Source organism: Bufo bufo, chromosome 5 (genome assembly GCF_905171765.1).
Source record: "Bufo bufo chromosome 5, aBufBuf1.1, whole genome shotgun sequence".
NCBI lineage: Eukaryota > Metazoa > Chordata > Amphibia > Anura > Bufonidae > Bufo > Bufo bufo.
Window position 1 is genome coordinate 411,526,128 of NC_053393.1, and position 20,657 is coordinate 411,546,784.

The 20,657-nt window shown below is 40.1% G+C and overlaps 1 protein-coding gene across 3 annotated transcripts in view; it reads right to left on the bottom strand.

Annotated features, from left to right (window-relative positions):
• THRB (thyroid hormone receptor beta) overlaps nt 1-20,657 on the bottom strand; it is a 347,062-nt gene that overhangs the window by 149,049 nt on the left and 177,356 nt on the right. For 2 of the 3 annotated variants that reach the window (XM_040433128.1, XM_040433126.1), the window contains one exon: nt 18,372-18,418. The exons of the other annotated variant lie outside the window; for it this stretch is intronic. The gene's annotated coding sequence lies outside the window, so the exon portion shown is untranslated. The remainder of the gene's footprint in view (nt 1-18,371; nt 18,419-20,657) is intronic. 3 annotated transcript variants of the gene reach the window in all.

Genomic DNA, 20,657 nt, shown 5'->3' on the forward strand with positions numbered 1-20,657 from the left:
CAGTGTCATCCACAGATGACCCCATAACAGTGTCATCCACAGATGCCCCCATAACAGTGTGTCATCCACAGATCCCCCATAACAGTGCGTCATCCACAGCACACATTTTGGTTCAAAATATTTTTTTTCTTTATTTTCCTCCTCAAAAACCTAGGTGCGTCTTATTGGCAGGTGCGTCTTATAGGGCGAAAAATACGATACTATATATCTGTACACACTGCATCTATTATACCTCGTACCTCACATATCTGTACACTGCTGTATAATATATATCTGTAAACACTGCATCTATTATACCGTGTACCTCACATATCAGTACACTGCTATATATATCATATACCTCTACACACTGCATCTACTATACCTCCTACCTCACATATCTGTACATTGCTATATATATATATACACACACACACTGAACAAAAATATAAACGCAACACTTTTGGTTTTGCTCCCATTTTGCATGAGCTGAACTCAAAGATCTGAAACATTTTCTACATACACAAAAGACCCATTACTCTCAAATATTGTTCACAAATCTGTCTAAATCTGTATTAGTGAGCACTTCTCCTTTGCCGAAATAATCCATCCCACCTCACAGGTTTGGCATATCAAGGTGCTGATTAGACAGCATGAATATTGCACAGGTGTGCTCACAATAAAAGTGGAATGTGCACCGTTTTGCCTTACTGGGGGGGGGGGGGGGGCGGGGGGGCTGTGCACAGGAGATGCCCTCGCAATCTGACAGATTTGGAGTGATTATGCAAAGAAGAGTGGGCAAATCTTGCCAAGTCAAAATGTGCTATGCTGATAGACTCATACCCAAAAAGACTGAGTGCTGTAATAACATCAAAAGGTGCTTTAACAAAGTATTAGGTTTAAGGGTGTGCACACTTATACAACCATATTATTGTATTTTTATATTTTTTCTTCCCTCTACCTAAAAGATTTCAGTTTGTTTTTCAATTGAGTTGTACAGTTTATAGGTCACATTAAAAGGTGGAAAAAGTTCTGAAATGATTTATCTTTGTCTCAGGGGTGTGTAGACTTTTTATATCCACTGTACATACATATATTTAGACCATTTTCTACGCGTAAACCAGGCGTAGAAAATGATGAATGAGATGGGCCTATCGGCCTGTCCCCTTTCCCGCCCACACCACGCCCACTTTTTTAGACATGGCATAAGTGGAAAAAAGTCACAGATTGCGGAGCAACTAATATAGGCGTATTTCAAGTTAAAAAATTACCCCCATAGTACCACACATATCAGTACACTGCTGTATATACTATATATCTGTACAGTAGATATTGCACCTATATTACTGTGTAATATATGCTGTGTGTGTGTGTGTGTGTGTGTATATATATATATATATAGATAGAGAGAGAGAGCAGTGTACTCATGTGAGACATACAAGGTATAATTACGGTCACTGTGTTTGAGGTACATCAGGTAGTGGTCAATGTAACTGTCTGCAGAATTATATATGTGTAAAAACAGGGCATGGGGGGGGGGGGGGATGAAGAGAAAAGTGAAGGACCTCCTCTTACTACTCCATTCCAGTCTCAATGCTTCAATACAGAGCACATTGTGCACTTCTATTCCTTGTTGATAGGGGTTGAAGGACCTGTGATGATGTCATCACAATAGGTCCTGGCAGATGCACTGTTCTAACCTGGGAACTACACTATTCTCTGGGCAGTTCCCTTGCTAGATGTATAGGACATGTGATGACAAAGGTCATCAATCCTGACCATGGCATCTGAATGTTGAAATCCCGGAAGCACACGCTTCTAGGTGTGCTCTGGCTTCCCCTGGCGGGGATCGGGGGAGCTGGAGTGTGTTAGCAGCAGCCCCTGTCCCTCCTGTGTGACAGGAGGCTGCTGCATAGTAATTTTATGGAGCCCTAGCCTGTAGCAGGGCTTCATAGAAATACATGCTCATCAACTGCAATGCTAATGTTTTGGAGACTATGAGAAAAGCAAAACAATGATTGCTTGTTATAGTTCCCTAAGGGAATTATAAAAAGAAGTGAAAAAAAAAAAGTTTTAATAAATGAAAAAATAAAAAAAAATAAAAAAATTCTAGTCACCATCATATGTATCCCAGCGTGCAAAAATGCCCGTACTATTAAAATATAACAAATTTAATCCCATACGGAAAACGGTGAAATGGAAAAAAGTCAAAATGGCCAATTCATGTTTTTTAGTTGCTTCTCCTCCCACAAAAGAATTTAATAAAAAGTGATCTAAAAGTTGTAGACACCCCAAAATGGTATCACTGAAAAGTCTTGAAATAGTTCCGCATACATAAATACAAAAAAGTTATAGGGGTCAAAATATGGAGACTAAAAGAAAAAAAATAATTTTTTTCAATTTTTTTTTTTTTCAGTATAAATGTTCCGCTATACTTCTAATCTCTAATGGCTTAATTTTCTCTGAACAATCCTCTATGTCTATTTGGTGTAACTTATAGTTGGAAATAGCTACTATTCTATAATTTAATTTCCTAGGATATAAGTACATTATCTACTAAAGCACAGATGTATTTTTACAATGATGTGAGAAAAAGGAAAGAACATTCAACCAGGCTGGAGGTGAAATAACGCAACACTGCAATTATTTAAAGTTTACCATCGCCACATGTTATTGCTGTGCACATTGTGTTACTTTTAACACAATAAGAGAGAAATGACCATAAGTTTAGAGGGATGCAATAAGCATAAATGTACCTATACATACACTTGCCAGCTAGAAACCAATCTACCTTCTAATATTTTCCAATCTGCCCTACTAATTACATTTTTAAATATAACGTCAGAATAGCAGTTTTTTGTTATAAAATACCATCATAAAATATTCTTTACTGCCATGTTGAGAGCGAATAACCTCCAAGTAGGTTTGGTTGGATGCCATTTGTAATACAGTGGTCCCTCAAGTTACAATATTAATTGGTTCTAGGACAACCATTGTACGTAGAAACTATTGTAAGTTTAGTAATTGGTTCCAAAGCCCAAAAATGTCATCCAAGATAAGAGAAAATGAAGATTTAAGAAAAATAAATGTCGTAGTTTTATTTCGGCCGCCTCTCAGCATGTTTGCCGTACTGCCACCAGAACTCTGGACCACCCCCATTATAGTCAATAGGGCCAGAGCGGTAGTCCAGGGGCACGCGTGCACTAGCGGCAGCACGGATCAGACAGGCTGTTCACCCACCGGGACAGCCTGCCGGAGTTCCTTGCCGCTAGTGTGAAACTAGCCTAAGCAATGTACAGAAAAAAAGGATTCCATATGTTTAATAAAGCCCAATTGAAAAAAATATAAAAATTTTTTTAGCTCAAAATAAGTACAATGCAATAATAAAAATAAAATTGTCCTCAAAGGTATACATAGCCTTTAAGCAATATACTAACCAGCCAGCCAGTTGTAAGCACTGAATAAAACTTTTTAAAAAACATTTTACTTTTACTTTAGAAATGCTATACAATAGGATAGGTCAACAACATTAAAAGCGTGGAAAACTCCTTTAAGGTGTAGTGGGCAGCACGGTGGCTCAGTGGTTAGCACTGCTGCCTTGCAGAGCTGGAGTCCTAGGATTGAATCTGACCAAGGACAACATCTTCATGGAGTTTGTATTTTCTCCCCTTTTTTTGCAATTTGTAATTTCGGGCATTCCAGTTTCCTCCCACACTCCAAAGACATACTGATAGGGAACTTAGATTGGGAGCCCTAATGTCTGTAATGTCTGCGGAATATAGTAGAGCTATATAAGTGAGTAACACATTAATAATACAGCTATAACCAATGGCGAATGTTGAACTTGTAGTGTAACGGGTCAATCATTTCTCATGAGAGCAACCTCAGCAAAATGAACTTTTCTAAACGTATAAAAGATTCCTCCTGCTGATTAAAATAAAATAAAATGTTGTGTTTATGGAAAATGATACAGTTTCCAAGGATTTTTATTATGCAATTACACATCTGCCCTACTTCAGACAAAGACGGCATTCTACATTAATTTGTCATCATTTTCCAAAGTAACCCGCTGGGCAGCTGGCATAAAACGCCTTGTAAATTTTCATAATAAACTGAATATTCCAGGGAATTAATCATGAATCACAAAGACATAATGTAGCAAAATATTTAGCAAGTTGAGAGTTAATTTTAAAAGGTTACGTAAAATAACAAGGTCCACATCATTCAAAGCTCTGTTAATTAGAGCTGAGAATTAGATTGGGTTGGCACTCTCACTGGTATGCTGTCATGGGCAGCTATTTTCAGATGCAACTTGCTATCCTATGCAATTAAACAGTTTTAAGTCAAGTCAAAATATCTAGGGGTTATGCTATCATGTATGCACTAATCCATTTACGTGGTACTGCTTGTATACTATACCCCCTGATCCTTCGACTTGCTTAGGATACTTTTATCAGGTTTCATATAACCTGCATCCAGGGACCGTCTGTTCAGTATAAAGGTGCTCAGACAAGTTCAATAGCTGTTGGCCAAACACTTGTTCGTCCAAAAGCTCTTCTTCCCAACTTTCCCATACACTTGCATACTTGGTGCATGTACTCTCAAAGGGGAGAGGGGACTAAAGGCCGCCATACACATTATATTAATGATGGCCGAACCCCCAGACCCGCTTCGGAGAGATAACATTGGCGAGGACACGATCAGGCACTGAATTTTAACATCCGTTCCTTTTATTCTACTCACAGAAAAAAACACCGCCAAAAAGCTCAGCCAAACCAAGTGTATTTGTGTAAGGGGAGTCAGCAGAAATAGCTCTTGGCTGAACAAGCACGGTGGCTCAGTGGTCAGCACTGTTGCCTTACAGCGCTGGGGTCCTGGGTTTGAATCTGACCAAGGACAACATCTACATGGAGTGTGTATGTTCTCCCTGTGTTTGTGTGCGTTTCCTCCGGGTTCTCCGGTTTCCTCCCACACTCCAAAGACTATAGAGAATGTAGATTGTGAGCCCCAGTGGGGACAGCTTGATGCTAATACTGTGTAATGAAGTCAGGCGGCACAGCGTACTGGTTGAGGGGTGCTCGGTTTGTGTGGAGGTAATCCCAAAATCAGAAGAATGAAAGAAAACCGGCACTCCCAAAAATCTTTGCTGGTGATAGATTCATATGAGTGACCAATAAATCTATCACCAGCAAAGATTTTTGGGAGTGCCGGTTTTCTTTCATTCTTCAGCTTGATGCTAATGTCTGTAAAGCTCTGCAGAATACTGCAGCACTATATAAGTGAGTATTATAAATAAACTATTCAAAGTGTATGGACACCTTATTCGGCTGCCAGACACCTTTCTTATTTCCCTTGTAAACAAAAGGATTGGATTCTTCTTGTTGGGGGCCCCCAATTTATATAAGATAATCAGCGGGTATGACTAAGATAATCAGCGGGTATGACCAGCATTATTCTTATATATATAGGCGCCCAAATATGCAACAGATAGCACCATAATAGCTCCAAGTGTCTAAAGTTAAAGGGGTAACATTTTACGGTGACCATTTTTTCAGTCTGAAATCTGATGTACATCATCCTTTCCAAAGATACTAACAAAATGCAAGTAAATCCCTTGTTGCATTCCAGCTTTTACAATATCTTTCCCTGCAGCCTATGAGGGATCTCCCTTACTAATGAAATCTACCTAGGGTGTGTCCATTCTGAATGCCAGGGGAAGCTTCAGTGCTAACTACGGACCAGTCATCAAAAGCTAATTCTTTACTGCATTTCAAGTGTGCAATAACTCCCCCAGAAAACACATAATAGTAACATATGGATAACATTTTGAGAAAAAGCCTCAGTTACATCTTGTGTATAAATTCAACAAAACAAAAACCCCAAAATGAATATAAAGTGTGGAATGTCTATCTTTTAAGGCCTATAAAATAAGCACAAGTATGCTCCACATATGTGATTTCTGTTAGGTTGCCTAATATAAAAATAACAATCGTGATTTAGCAAACCATAAATATGTCCAAACCATATTGAAAGGCAATAAATAAACCAAGGGAGAAAAACGGAGATGCACAGTTGACCCTGGCAAAATATCAAGTATGAAATATTCCTCAGAAACCAACAAAAGTCAGAAATTCTGCAAAAAGAATTAGTCTACTCTCCTAATCCTATATCTATTAACAAATCAGACATTTACAAATCTAAAGAACGCACTGTTATATACTACAAGTAGCCAAAAAGTAATAAAGATAAATCTTTACAGGAGGTAACATATGCTGTTACTATGAACTAACAATATTACTCAAATACTAGACAAATGCAACCATAATGGGACGTATACAGCAGCAACAATATTATGATGTCTAAGAAGATATCCATGCCACATAGATGATAGGTAGTGGTAACCAACAACATATGCGGCCAAAGAATAGATTTTTCCTGCCACTTTAATGTTTATGCTGTGTGCCCGATCCAGGTATGGGCCAACAGTTTAGATGGCTCAGTGGTTAGAACTGCTGTCCTGCAGCACTGGGTTCCACAGCTGAAAAATGAAATGTAACATCTGCGTAGAGTTTCTGTATTACAGAATGAGACAATTTTGCTGAAAGGGAACCCATCACCTGGATTTTGTGTATAGAGCTGAGGACATGGGTTGCTAGATGGCCGCTAGCACATCCGCAATACCCAGTCCCCATAGCTCTGTGTGCTTTTATTGTGTATAAAAACCGATTTGATACATATGCAAATTAACCTGAGATGAGTCAGAGCTTGAAAATATGACTCTTCTCTGTTCACACAAGCAAGATATGACTCTTTTATGTTAATTTGCATATGTATCAAATCGGTTTTTATACACAATAAAAGCACACAGAGCTATGGGGACTGGGTATTGTGGATGTGCTAGCGGCCATCTAGCAACCCATGTCCTCAGCTCTATACACAAAATCCAGGTGACAGGTTTCCTTTAAAGGTGTTATCTCATGGGCATGGTAAAAAAATAAAATAAAATCTGACAACCTTCTTCTAAACAAAGCTAGAACCAGCCCTGCACCTCAAATGGTTCCAGAGATCTCCCCATTCATTTCTCCAATTGCTCTGCTAGATTTATTTTAAGCCGGCAGCTCAGGGGGCACGTCCTTTCTCAGAGGGTGTGTCCTGTCTGCTGCAGCTGGTGGCAGTTGAAGGATAGAGCAGAGCATGGACACAGAAATCATAAAAAAAGCAAACAGTAGGTGGCACTATACAGATAGATTTCATTGAATAGCTTAGATCCAGGTGCTGGTTTGAAAACATTTTAATGTTACACATTATTTGTACCCATTGTTAATATGCTGCTTGTCAGAATAATCCTTGTATTAACCCCTTAAAAAAAATGTGTCACCATAAAATACAGTGTAATCTGCAGGCGGCATGTAACAGAACAGGAGGAGCTGAGCAGATTAATATATAACTTTATGGAAATAGAGTATGATGTACATATATGTTATTATGCATTAAGGGGTTAAAGGGGTTCTCCAACTTTTTTAAATAAATTTTGTCCTCCCCATCAGACCTGCGGAGGAAAGCATACTTACTTGCTCCCAGACGCTCAGTTCTGGCTCCTTCGGTCCATCGCTGTGCTCAACACTTGTACACTTCTGGGGGTTGTGTGCGTCTCTGTAGACAAGGAGTGGCTGGGACACTTGCATGCAACTTGGGAGACATGTCACCACTGTGGCCAGCCATTGACTGCAGTGGCACACGTGACCCTCGTCAATGCTTAAAGCTTACAAGCGGGGACCGGCATGGGCAAATGCACAAGTGGAATAAAGGAGCCAGAATCAAGCAGCGGGGAGCAACTAATTAGGCTTCCCTCCACAGGTCTGGTCAGGAAGGTGGAAGCCAAAATTAGTTAAAAAGCTAAATAATCCCCTTTAAGGTAGAAAACACCACTAGATCCAGTGTCAATACTTACTTTTACTGTTTATGGTGACCGACATTTATTGAAGGGGCAAATTCTGTACTACAGAATTGGATAAAAAGGTGCAACAAATGTAGAAAAATAAATGTATGTATTATTCAGGAGAACTGGATCACCAGCAGAATTTCTTGCTGTGAGTAACATCATTTATTCTACTCTAGTATATATATAATAGCTTCCATACAGTGACACTCGAATGCCAAACAATGTACAATGTGAGATGGCTTAGGCTACTTTCACACTGGCGTTTTGGCTTTCCGTTTCTGAGATCCGTTCAGGGATCTCACAAGCGGTCCAAAACGGATCAGTTTTGCCCTAATGCTTTCTGAATGGAAAAGGATCCGCTCAGAATGCATCAGTTTGCCTCCGATCAGTCACCATTCCGCTCTGGAGGCGGACACCAAAACTGTGCCTGCAGCGTTTTGCTGTCCGCCTGATGAAGCGGAGCCAAACGTATCCGTCCTGATACACAATGTAAATCAATGGGGACGGATCCATTTTCTCCGACACAATAGAAGACGGATCCGCCCCCCCATTGACTTTCAATAGTATTCAAGACGGATCCGTCATGGCTATAGAAGACATAATACAACCGGATCCGTGTCATGACGGATGCATGCGGTTGTATTATTGTAACGGAAGCGTTTTTGCAAATCCATGACGGATCCGCAAAAAAAAAACGCTAGTGTGAAAGTAGACTTACCTAAAAACCTCTGAGCTCCATGTTGCAGCTCCATCATTTTATGCCTGAGGTTTACTGTGACAACCTAAAACTTTCTGGTAGCTGGCCACGGGCACTTCACTTGAAATGATATGACAATCTGCCTGCAGATCATATGTTGAACATTTACATTCTGTTTACTCTGTGAATACTGTTTGAAATGGTAAAATTTTTAAGAGATATTCAAGGTCAATCTCAATCAACATTTGGCTCGCTACATGCAAATTCCTATGCAATGTAAGCCTGATATAAATGTTATTGTAAAGAGCCCGGCCAATAAAGTGCCCAAGTAACTTTTTCCCATCGTGATAAAACACATGAATCTTTCAGAAACAAAGGAAGAGCTGTCAGTTTGTTGAACTACAATCACTACTTATAGCATTCCCTGTCAACGTGACAAAGACTAAATGCCACCAAACACTTCTATATCTCAGAAACCGATGGCAAACTGTGATTTTATCAACACGTTCTAATAATACCAGGGTGATATTTGCGAAGAACAATTGCTGAGAAGCTAATTGAATTGTGCCAACCAATGGCTATAATTCCTGTCGTCACCTTTACAAAAATGGATGCTGCTCGGAAACAGAAAGGTAACAATGTGTCTGCCAGTAAAAAAAAAAATGTAATTACGCAACCATTTAAAGGGGCTCTCAGACCAGGACCCCCTTTTAATATTGCCAGGTAGGGTGCAGAGATAAAAAAATTAAAAAAGACTTGTCATGGGTGCTCCCATTCTAGTGCCAAGCTGCCTTCTCCTCTACTTCTGGCCCCCGCTGGACTGGAAGTGCAAAATGATGTCTACACGCATGTCACTGCTGCTGACCAATCACTGGCCTCAGTGGTGACATGTGCAGGCATGATGCTGGACTGCTTTCCCAAAGAGGCCACTGATTAGATGCATGGGTCCTGCTCCTGCCGTGCAATATTAAAAGGGATTGTCGGTAACAGAGGGGTGTTTATGTCATTAAAGGGGTTATCCAATATCTAAAGTAACCCCCCAATGCCCAGGCCCGTTGTATGGATTACACCCACCTGCTCCCGGCAATGACGTCGCTCCGGATCCCTGTGCGATGGGGAGACGCAGCGGTGGCCGTGCAGGGATCCGGAGCGACGTGGGTGTCGGGGAGCAGGTAAGTATAATCCATACAAGGGGCCCGGGCATTGAGGAGGAATATTTTAGATATTGGATAACCCCTTTAACCACTTCAAGTTCTCCATAATTGTATGCCATAACCTCTAATGCACCATTCAGCTAGAATATAAAATATATCTATTTAACCCCTTAAGGACACAGCCTTTTTACACCTTAGGACCAGGCCATTTTTTGAAAATCTGACCAGAGTCCCTTTAAGTGCTGATAACTTTAAAACGCTTTGACTTATCCAGGCCGTTCTGAGATTGTTTTTTCGTCACATATTGTACTTCATGACACTGGTAAAATGAAGTCAAAATAATTATTTTTTTTGCACCAAAAAATACCTAATTTAACAAAAAATTTGGAAAAATTTGCAAATTTCAAAGTTTCAGTTTCTCTACTTCTGTAATACATAGTAATACCCCCAAAAATTGTGATGACTTTACATTCCCCATATGTCTACTTCATGTTAGAATTGATTTGGGAATGATATTTTATTTTTTGGGGATGTTATAAGGCTTAGAAGTTTAGAAGCAAATCTTGAAATTTTTCAGAAATTTACAAAAACTCAATTTTTAGGGACCCGTTCAGGTCTCAAGTCACTTTGCGAGGCTTACATTATAGAAACCACCCAAAAATGACCCCATCTAAGAAACTACACCCCTCAAGGTATTCAAAACTGATTTTGCATACGTTGTTAACCCTTTAGGTGTTGCACAAGAGTTATTGGCAAATGGGGAGGAAATTTGAGAATTTCATTTTTTTGTCTAATTTTTCATTTTAACCCATTTTTTCCACTAACAAATCAAGGGTTAACAGCCAAACAAGACTGTATCTTTATTGCCCTGACTCTGCCGTTTACAGAAACACCCAATATGTGGCCGTAAACTACTGTACGGCCACACAGCGGGGCGTAGAGTGAAAGGTGCGCCGTATGGTTTTTGGAGGGCTGATTTTTATGGACTGGTTTATTTACACCATGTCCCATTTGAAGCCCCCTTGATGCACCCCTAGAGGAGAAACTCCCTAAAAGTGACCCCATCTAAGAAACTACACCCCTCAAGCTATTCAAAACTGATTTTACATACATCGTTAACCCTTTAGGTGTTGCACAGGAGTTATTGGCAAATGGCGATGAAATTTGAGAATTTCATTTTTTTGCCTAATTTTCCATTTTAACCCATTTTTTCCACTAACAAAGCAAGGGTTAACAGCCAAACAAGACTGTATCTTTATTGCCCTGACTCTGCTGTTTACAGAAACACCCCATATGTGGCCGTAAACTACTGTACGGGCACACAGCGGGGCGTAGAGTGAAAGGTGCGCCGTTTGGTTTTTGGAGGGCTGATTTTGCTGGACTGTTTTTTTGGCACCATGTCCCATTTGAAGCCCCCCTGATGCACCCCTGGAGTAGAAACTCCATAAAAGTGACCCCATCTAAGAAACTACACCCCTCAAGGTATTCAAAACTGATTTTACAAACTTTGTTAACCCTTTAGGTGTTGCACAAGATTTAATGGAAAATAGAGATACAATTTCAAAATTTCACTTTTTTGGCAGATTTTCCATTTTAATATTTTTTTTCCAGTTACAAAGCAAGGGTTAACAGCCAAACAAAACTCATTATTTATGGCCCTGATTCTGTAGTTTACAGAAACACCCCATATGTGGTCGTAAACTGCTGTACGGGCACACGGCAGGGCGCAGAAGGAAAGGAACGCCATACGGTTTTTGGAAGGCAGATTTTGCTGGACAGTTTTTTTTTACACCATGTCCCATTTGAAGCCCCCCTGATGCACCCCTAGAGTAGAAACTCCAAAAAAGTGACCCCATTTTAGAAACTACGGGATAGGGTGGCAGTTTTGTTGGTACTAGTTTAGGGTACATATGATTTTTGGTTGCTCTATATTACACTTTTTGTGCGGCAAGGTAACAAGAAATAGATTTTTTGGCACGTTTTTATTTTTTGTTATTGACAACATTCATCTGACAGGTTAGATCATGTGGTAATTTTATAGAGCAGGTTGTCACGGACGTGGCGATACCTAATATGTATACTATTTTTTTTATTTATGTAAGTTTTACACAATGATTTCATTTTTAAAACAAAAAAAATGTTTTAGTGTCTCCATAGTCTAAGAGCCATAGTTTTTTCAGTTTTTGGGCGATTATCTTAAGTAGGGTCTCATTTTTTGCGGGATGAAATGACGGTTTGATTGGCATCTATTTTGGGGTGCATATGACTTTTTGATTGCTTGCTATTACACTTTTTGTGACGTAAGATGACAAAAAATGGCTTTTTTTACACCGTTTTTATTTTAATTTTTTTACGGTGGTCATCTGAGGGGTTAGATCATGTGATATTTTTATAGAGCCGGTCGATACGGACGCGGCGATACCTAATATGTATACTTTTTTTTTTATTTATGTAAGTTTTACACAATGATTTCATTTTTGAAACAAAAAAAATCATGTTTTAGTGTTTCCATAGTCTAAGAGCCATAGTTTTTTCAGTTTTTGGGCGATTATCTTGGGTAGGGTATGATTTTTGCGGGATGAGATGACGGTTTGATTGGTACTATTTTGGCGTACATGCGACTTTTTTGATCACTTTTATTACCTTTTTTGGGAAGTAAGGTGGGCAAAATTTCAATTTCATCATAGTTTTTTATTTTTTATTTTTATGGCGTTCACCGTTCGGGTAAAGTAACATAACCGTTTTATAGATCAGGTCGTTACGGACGCGGCGATACCAAACATGTGTAGGGAATTTTATTTTTTTCATTTTTTTATCAGTGATAAATGTGTTTTTTGATTTTTCCTTTTTTTTTACTTTTTTTAACTTTTTTTTTGACCCAGACCCACTTGGTTCTTGAAGATCCAGTGGGTCTGATGTCTGTATAATACAGTACAGTACAATATATATTGTTCTGTACTGTATTTTACTTACACTGAACAGATCTATGCTTTCAGCACAGATCTGTTCAGCACCATGGACAGCAGGATGCCTGAGAGGCGTCCTGTTGCCATGGGAACCTTCCCCGTCTGCTCAGAACTGCGCAGACGGGGAAGGGTAAGCACAGGGCTGAGGGGGGCTCTCTGGGGGCTCTCTCCCTCTCCCATCGGGGGGCTGCAAAGGCACAGCAGCCCCCCGATGGGAGAGGGAGGGAGCTCCCTGCGCTGTTAACCTTTTCCATACAGCGGTCCGTACGGACCGCTGTATGGAAAGGGTTAACGGCTGACATCGCATCGCAGATGTCAGCCGTTTATACCAGGGTGCCAGCAATGTGCTGGCACCCTGGTATACCCACTAGAAACCAACGATTATACAAGGGGAGGCGGGCGGGGGATCGCGATCCCGCCTGCCGCACCGCCCGCCTCCCGCACCGCCCGCACCGCCCGCAACCCTCCCCCTGCACCTCCCACCAGGCTAAAATCACTCGGGGGGTGCAGGGGGAGGGATACAGATCTATTTTAGGAATACTAAAGTTTCTGATCCCCGCGGTCAGGGACCGCAGGGATCAGAAACTGCAGAAATCGCAGCAAACCGCAGGTCTGAATTGACCTGCGGTTTGCCGCGATCGCCGACATGGGGGGGTCACGGGACCCCCCCGCGCATTTAGCCTAGGTGCCTGCTCGATGATTTGAGCAGGCACCGGGTTCCGATCACTGCCGGCCGGGCGGCAGTGATCGGAACAACACATGACGTACCGGTACGTCATGTGTCCTTAAGTACCAGGACATCATGACGTACCGGTACGTCATGTGTCCTTAAGAGGTTAAAGGGGTCATCAATAACAGATTGGCGGGGGTCCGAAATTAGGCGCCCCCGCCGATCAGCTGTATGAGGAGACGGCGTGCGCAGTGTGCACGTGCCATCTCCCTTCTCTCGTTCTGCTTTGCCATAGACATAGCAGCAGCAGAAGGAAGCGAGACGGGAGACGGCACATGCACACTGCGCACGGACGCCCGCTGATCTGATATTGTTGACCTATCCTGAGGAGCCCAGAGAACCCCTTTAACCATTTTATGGCTGAATACACTACATAGTCTGCAGTCATTAAAGAGAACATGCAGACCTTGTGTCAGCCCAACAAGACTGTAAATTCAATAATTAAGTAAACTTATTTGGTTACATTTATTACACTGAATTAGAAGAAAAAAGGAAACTTATTTTTTCCCCCTATTTCTGCTCAACTTCTCTTTAAAAAAAAAAACTTAAAGGAAACCCGCTTTTGTTTTGGTAACATTTCACAAATTCGTCTATGCCACAAAAATTGTTAAAATGAAACAACGTTCTCCCTTATCAGTCCAAAAGAGGAAATTATGCTGAGAATGACTTGGCATTGGAGGCCTTGTGATAAAAATGCTTAAAATCCCCATAATGATGTAAAGCTCATTATGGTTCTCCTACTAAATGACTCTCATATTATCTGCTAAAAGTACTTCTCATCACTAAATATATCAAAATAATCTGCTAAATAAATAAACCGCACAAACTAGGCATTGGCTTTTAAGGCAACTCCTCAAAACAATGAAAGTTAATGTGAAAATGATGAGTTAGCTAAATGAACTGGACTAATTCACCACATTACGCTATAGCAATTAATATAATGGCGACATGAAAAGTAAAATGTGTGTAATTACTTCTTGGACACAGTGATCATGTTTTTTTACAGACATTACACAGAAGCGTAGGCTAACTACAGTTTTCCATTGTGGACATTTCTGTGCTATTGTATAAAGCGTCATCTTACTGTTCTTTTTCTTTTTTTTTGCAAAATGGTGGCCTAACCAATGCAAACAGCAAGGGTATATGATACAGAAACAGCTAATGCTCTGCTTATCTGACTAGAGTCATGTGTAGTGTAGATGTGGATTATAGGTGAGGTGGTGGTCCCATACGGTAAGCATCTCGCATTGACCTATGTTGTCCATAAATAAAGCTGAGCTGTTTCCCGATCCCCATACAGTATAAGGCCTCACACGTGTTGTCATTTTTTTTCCCACAACTATAGAAAAACAGACAAGAATAGGACATGTTCTGTATTTTTTAGCGAGTTTAAGGAACAGACATATGGATACGGGCAACATACGGCGTGCTGTATATATTTTTTGTGGCCCCACTGAAATGAATGGGTTAGCATCCGATCCACCAAAGATGCAGATTGAAGGCGGACAAAAAATACAGTCGTGTGCATGAGGCCTAATGGAGAGTAAATGACTACTCCTGGGTGCACGGCCACCTCTGTTCTGTAAGGATGGGGTTGGCCAGTAATATAATATAAACCTTTGTGTTTCAACTGAAACCCACACAAATGAAAACTAATAAGCGGTGTAATAATCCATAATGTCAAATCATAGGACCATCTGAATGAAACCACGCACTCTCAAAGTACAGTCGTGGCCAAAAGTTTTGAGAATGACACAAATATTAGTTTTCACAAAGTTTGCTGCTAAACTGCTTTTAGATCTTTGTTTCAGTTGTTTCTGTGATGTAGTGAAATATAATTACACGCACTTCATACGCTTCAAAGGCTTTTATGGACAATTACATGACATTTATGCAAAGAGTCAGTATTTGCAGTGTTGGCCCTTCTTTTTCAGGACCTCTGCAATTCGACTGGGCATGCTGTTAATCAACTTCTGGGCCAATTCCTGACTGATAGCAACCCATTCTTTCATAATCACTTCTTGGAGTTTGTCAGAATTACTGGGTTTTTGTTTGTCCACCCGCCTCTTGAGGATTGACCACAAGTTCTCAATGGGATTAAGATCTGGGGAGTTTCCAGGCCATGGACCCAAAATGTCAACGTTTTGGTCCCCGAGCCACTTAGTTATCACTTTTGCCTTATGGCACGGTGCTCCATCGTGCTGGAAAATGCATTGTTCTTCACCAAACTGTTGTTGGATTGTTGGAAGAAGTTGCTGTTGGAGGGTGTTTTGGTACCATTCTTTATTCATGGCTGTGTTTTTGGGCAAAATTGTGAGTGAGCCCACTCCCTTGGATTAGAAGCAACCCGACACATGAATGGTCTCAGGATGCTTTACTGTTGGCATGACACAGGACTGATGGTAGCGCTCACCTTTTCTTCTCCGGACAAGCCTTTTTCCAGATGCCCCAAACAATCGGAAAGAGGCTTCATCGGAGAATATGACTTTGCCCCAGTCCTCAGCAGTCCATTCACCATACTTTCTGCAGAAGATCAATCTGTCCCTGATGTTTTTTTTGGAGAGAAGTGGCTTCTTTGCTGCCCTTCTTGACACCAGGCCATCTTCCAAAAGTCTTCGCCTCACTGTGCGTGCAGATGCGCTCACACCTGCCTGCTGCCATTCCTGAGCAAGCTCTGCACTGGTGGCACTGCGATCCCGCAGCTGAATCCTCTTTAGGAGACGATCCTGGCGCTTACTGGACTTTCTTGGACGCCCTGAAGCCTTCTTAACAAGAATTGAACCTCTTTCCTTGAAGTTCTTGATGATCCTATAAATTGTTGATTGAGGTGCAATCTTAGTAGCCACAATATCCTTGCCTGTGAAGCCATTTTTATGCAACGCAATGATGGCTGCACGCGTTTCTTTGCAGGTCACACGCGTTTCAAGCATCACCCTCCTTTTAACATGTCAAGTCTGCCATTTTAACCCAATCAGCCTGACATAATGATCTCCAGCCTTGTGCTCGTCAACATTCTCACCTGAGTTAACAAGACGATTACTAAAATGATCTCAGCAGGTCCTTTAATGACGGCAATGAAATGCAGTGGAAAGTTTTTTTTGGGATTAAGTTAATTTTCATGGCAAAGAAGGACTATGCAATTCATCTGATCACTCTTCATAGCAAAATGCTATTATAAAAAATTAAGCAGCAACTTTTCCAATTTCCAATATTTATGTAATTCTCAAAACTTTTGGCCACGACTGTAGTATGCAAAGGTAGGTTTAATTTAATGCTCCTTTATACCAAATAGGTAAGTATCTCCGGAATGTAATCTGTTAGACCTTTATCAAATCATCGCTTAGAAAAGGAGAAGTAATGTGACATGACCTTCTGACACACCAAACACACCACAAAGATGATTATTTTTCAGTCAGTCAGATAGATCTAATGGTTTTCTTTAATCAGAAGCCTCCTTCAAGTCATACTATCATAAATCATAAAACTAATAAAGGAAATACACTTTAAAGGGTTTGTCCACTGAAGGCAAATTTTTTTTGAGGATCTGCCTTATGTCACGCCTGGTTATTAGCAGTTATTAATGCGGAAGCCTTGTCTAGTCACACATATCCCCCATTCAGTGGCTGCTGCAAGAGAAATCTATCATTTTGTGGCAGCCGTTCTGGCACACAGAGGGAGGGAAGCTTTTAAGTGTCTTATTGGTGGAGGTCTGACTGTTAAGACCCCCATAGATCACAAGAGCAAGGATCTCGTGCGACCTGTATGAATGGAGTGGCAGTCAACCAGGCACACTGCCACTTCAATCAATTGTTATGAGACTGCCAGAAATAGCTGAGCACTATGCATGCGTATCTATGCCAATACTGTAGACTTTGAATGGAGCGGCAGTGAGCATGCTCAACCACTGCTCCATTCCAATGAGGAACACGGTACCCTCATTTTTATGACCGATGGGGTACTAGGGATCAGACTCCCATGATCAGGCACTTATCACCAATTCTGTGAATTTTTCACTTTATTTCATTTAAGGACACCCCTCTTTATCTCCGGATCAAGCATCCTCAAGACTTATGGCATCATAGAAAGAGGCATTGGTCGTTATTACCAATCTCTAAAGGCTTTTGTCACACAAACATCTAGGAAGGACAACATTCATAAGGTGATTTCAGAACTTAGTGGGGGCACAGACTTCTTTCATCAATAAAGCTTCAGAAGATGATGGAACAGATAGGGTGCATATGAACAACTTCCAGAAGATTTGAAATCTACTGAAATGAAAACTGTTCAACAAATGGGCAATCATTACAGTTTTATCCTCATGTAGAATATTTTCGCTTAGATTTTACTTATTGAATGTCCTTATATAGACCTAACAGGAATCTGTCACCAGAACAGAATTTTACAGCATCTATAAGATTCCAGAAGAAAAGAAGAGACATTAACAGAGTAGTTAACCCATACAAAATTCCACCCTCAATCAAATAAATGTCCCAGTTATAAGCCAAGTAGGACTATGTGGCCACTTCTACCTTTCCTAACACGAGCTTGCATCAATTAGAAGACTGCCACTCAATTAGCATAGGGGGTATGCTATTTTATGGCACCCAGAAGTGTGGAGTATTATTGAGTTATTCGGATCACATCTTTACACTAGAGAATTATTCACCATGAACGTCACTAATTTTATAAAGTGGTTCCAAACTACAGTATCACTATAAACAAGTGGGACCCACCTCCGTAAAGCATCATTGTACTGTATGTTGCAAGACAAAAAACTAATAATGCCAGCTAGATTTACAGTTCTCTGCAAAGCAAGTAAAATCTCTAGACAACTAATTCACATTGTAAAAGCAGACTGTCAGGTAACAGCGCCATTTAATATTAACCTCATGTTAATCTGTACCTCATGTGAAAAACACGGTCGACTTCTGTGTGGATGCTGCGTGCAATCTGCAAATTGGAAACAAAAAATGCTGTTAATTATACATTAATACATATATGTGTGTCTATGTGTATGTATGTGTAATATATATATATATATATATATATATATATACATACACACACACACACACACACACACAGTATACAGCGCTCGCTTAAGTTACAATATTAATTGGTTCTAGGACAACCATTGTAAGTATGTATTATATTACATTGTATGAATGTAATACATTCATATTTATTTTAATAGTAATAAAACTTATAATAACATTTAATTCTCAAAATTTTAATGTTAGACCTCAGATACACAGACAGGGGTGTACACAGATCTGACAGAGACCCATAGCACGTTTCCCATCAAATACTCCCAGACAAAGTGAAATCCAAAGTGTGCCCCCCCCCCAGAATTCTGATGAATTTGCAAAATACATTTTAATTTTTAAAAATTTCTATTAAAAATTCAGCCTCCATCTTGACCATTTCTATGTTGGAAAAAGGTGCTTCAGAAATATGGTGCTCATTCTGAACGCCACATTTCTCAATGCATTTACACAAATGGCATAAATACATTGATAATACACATCTAAGTCTAAGGCTTTATAATACTGTGTATTATAAAACTGTCTGTCTGCAGCCACCACTAGAGGAAGCTCAGTGTATAAGAATGTATACAGTTACCTCTGACTGCAATGGAAGCTCTAAAAATCTCTTTGCACTGAGCTCCCCCTTGTGGTGGCTGCACAAAAATGCCGTTTTTTTTTATGTCCGGATCAGAAGGAATTCAGTGCTGGGCCCCACTGCAGTCACGTGGTCTGCCTCCAAGGAAGGTATACAACTGTACACATACACACTACTTTAGTGATATGGCAACAAATAATAATACTGCTGCACATCATCAGGATATTCAAACGTTTTTTTCACAAAGATTGCTGCTTTAGATCTTATTGTCAGATGCTTATATGGTATACTGAAGTACAATTATCAGCTTTTCATAAGTTGTTTAACTTTTATTGACAAATACATCAAGTTTATGAAAAGACTTACTATTTTCAGTATTGACCCTTCTTTTTCAAGATTTATGCAATTTGCACTGGCATGCTGGATATCAGCTTATGGGCCAAATCCTGACTGATGGCAACCCATTTTCTGTCTAATCAGTGCTTGGAGTTTATTATAATTTCAGTGTTTTAATTTGTCGCTTTTTGAGGATTAACCAGAAGTTCTCAATGGGATTGAATTGCATAAATCTTGAAAAAGAAGGGTCAACACTGTAAATATTGAATGTAAAACTGAATGGATTACAGATCCTTTGACATCACATAACAATGATCATAACAATTTATTTTCCGAGTGATCATACAGATTGCTGCCCAGAATCAATGATAATATAATAAGTATTACTTATTGTCACTCAGTATTCTTCTTGTATACATGCAAATTATAGCTATTAAGAACACTAGCAGTAAGGCCTCATTCACAAGTCACGGAGGCATACTAAGAGTTGTGTTGGACGGCACTCCTATTTCTTTGGTAGGGTGCTCAATGGTAGTAGGAGTAATATGGTAAAGATAAACCACGGCACTCGTTATTGTAAGTTTTGAATCAATTGTAATTTTTAATCATCAATCCATCCAGACTAGACTCTATGGGGGAAATTTACCATGAGGGGAAAATTTGAAATCAGTTTTGTTTGAGTCTGCATTGGAGTACTTTATGCCACATTTATCAAATGTCGCATGTTACTTGACCTAACACTTAGACCTAACACTTTTGCCTAGAGAAGTTACTCCAGTTTTTCTTCTACCCTCCTCCTGGAGTGAGATTGTGACTTAAAAAAAAAGTCTAAATGATAAATCTGGAGAAAAATCTCCATGATGAATCTGGCATGAAACTTATTAACATAGCTAACCTCACCCACTTTCCCACCCACATTACAAAACTGGAGTGAGTAGTGTAAAAATGCAAAAAGTCGCAAAATGTTGCGCGAGCGAATGCAAAAAGTTGCAAAAGCCCAATTTCTGCGACTTCTGGAGTGAAGGTATGATAAATCAAGGCTTATGTAAGGTCATACAGTGCACAAAGGTTCCATATGTACGATAGCGAAAATGGCAGTGTTTGTATAATGTTTGTACTGATGGAAATTTGAATCAAATAGCATTAGGAATTTTTCAAGCTACCAATGAGTCTTCTGCCATCTGTGCCAAGCTTACAGATGGCAAATCGTAAGCCCCAGCTCTACCAGCCA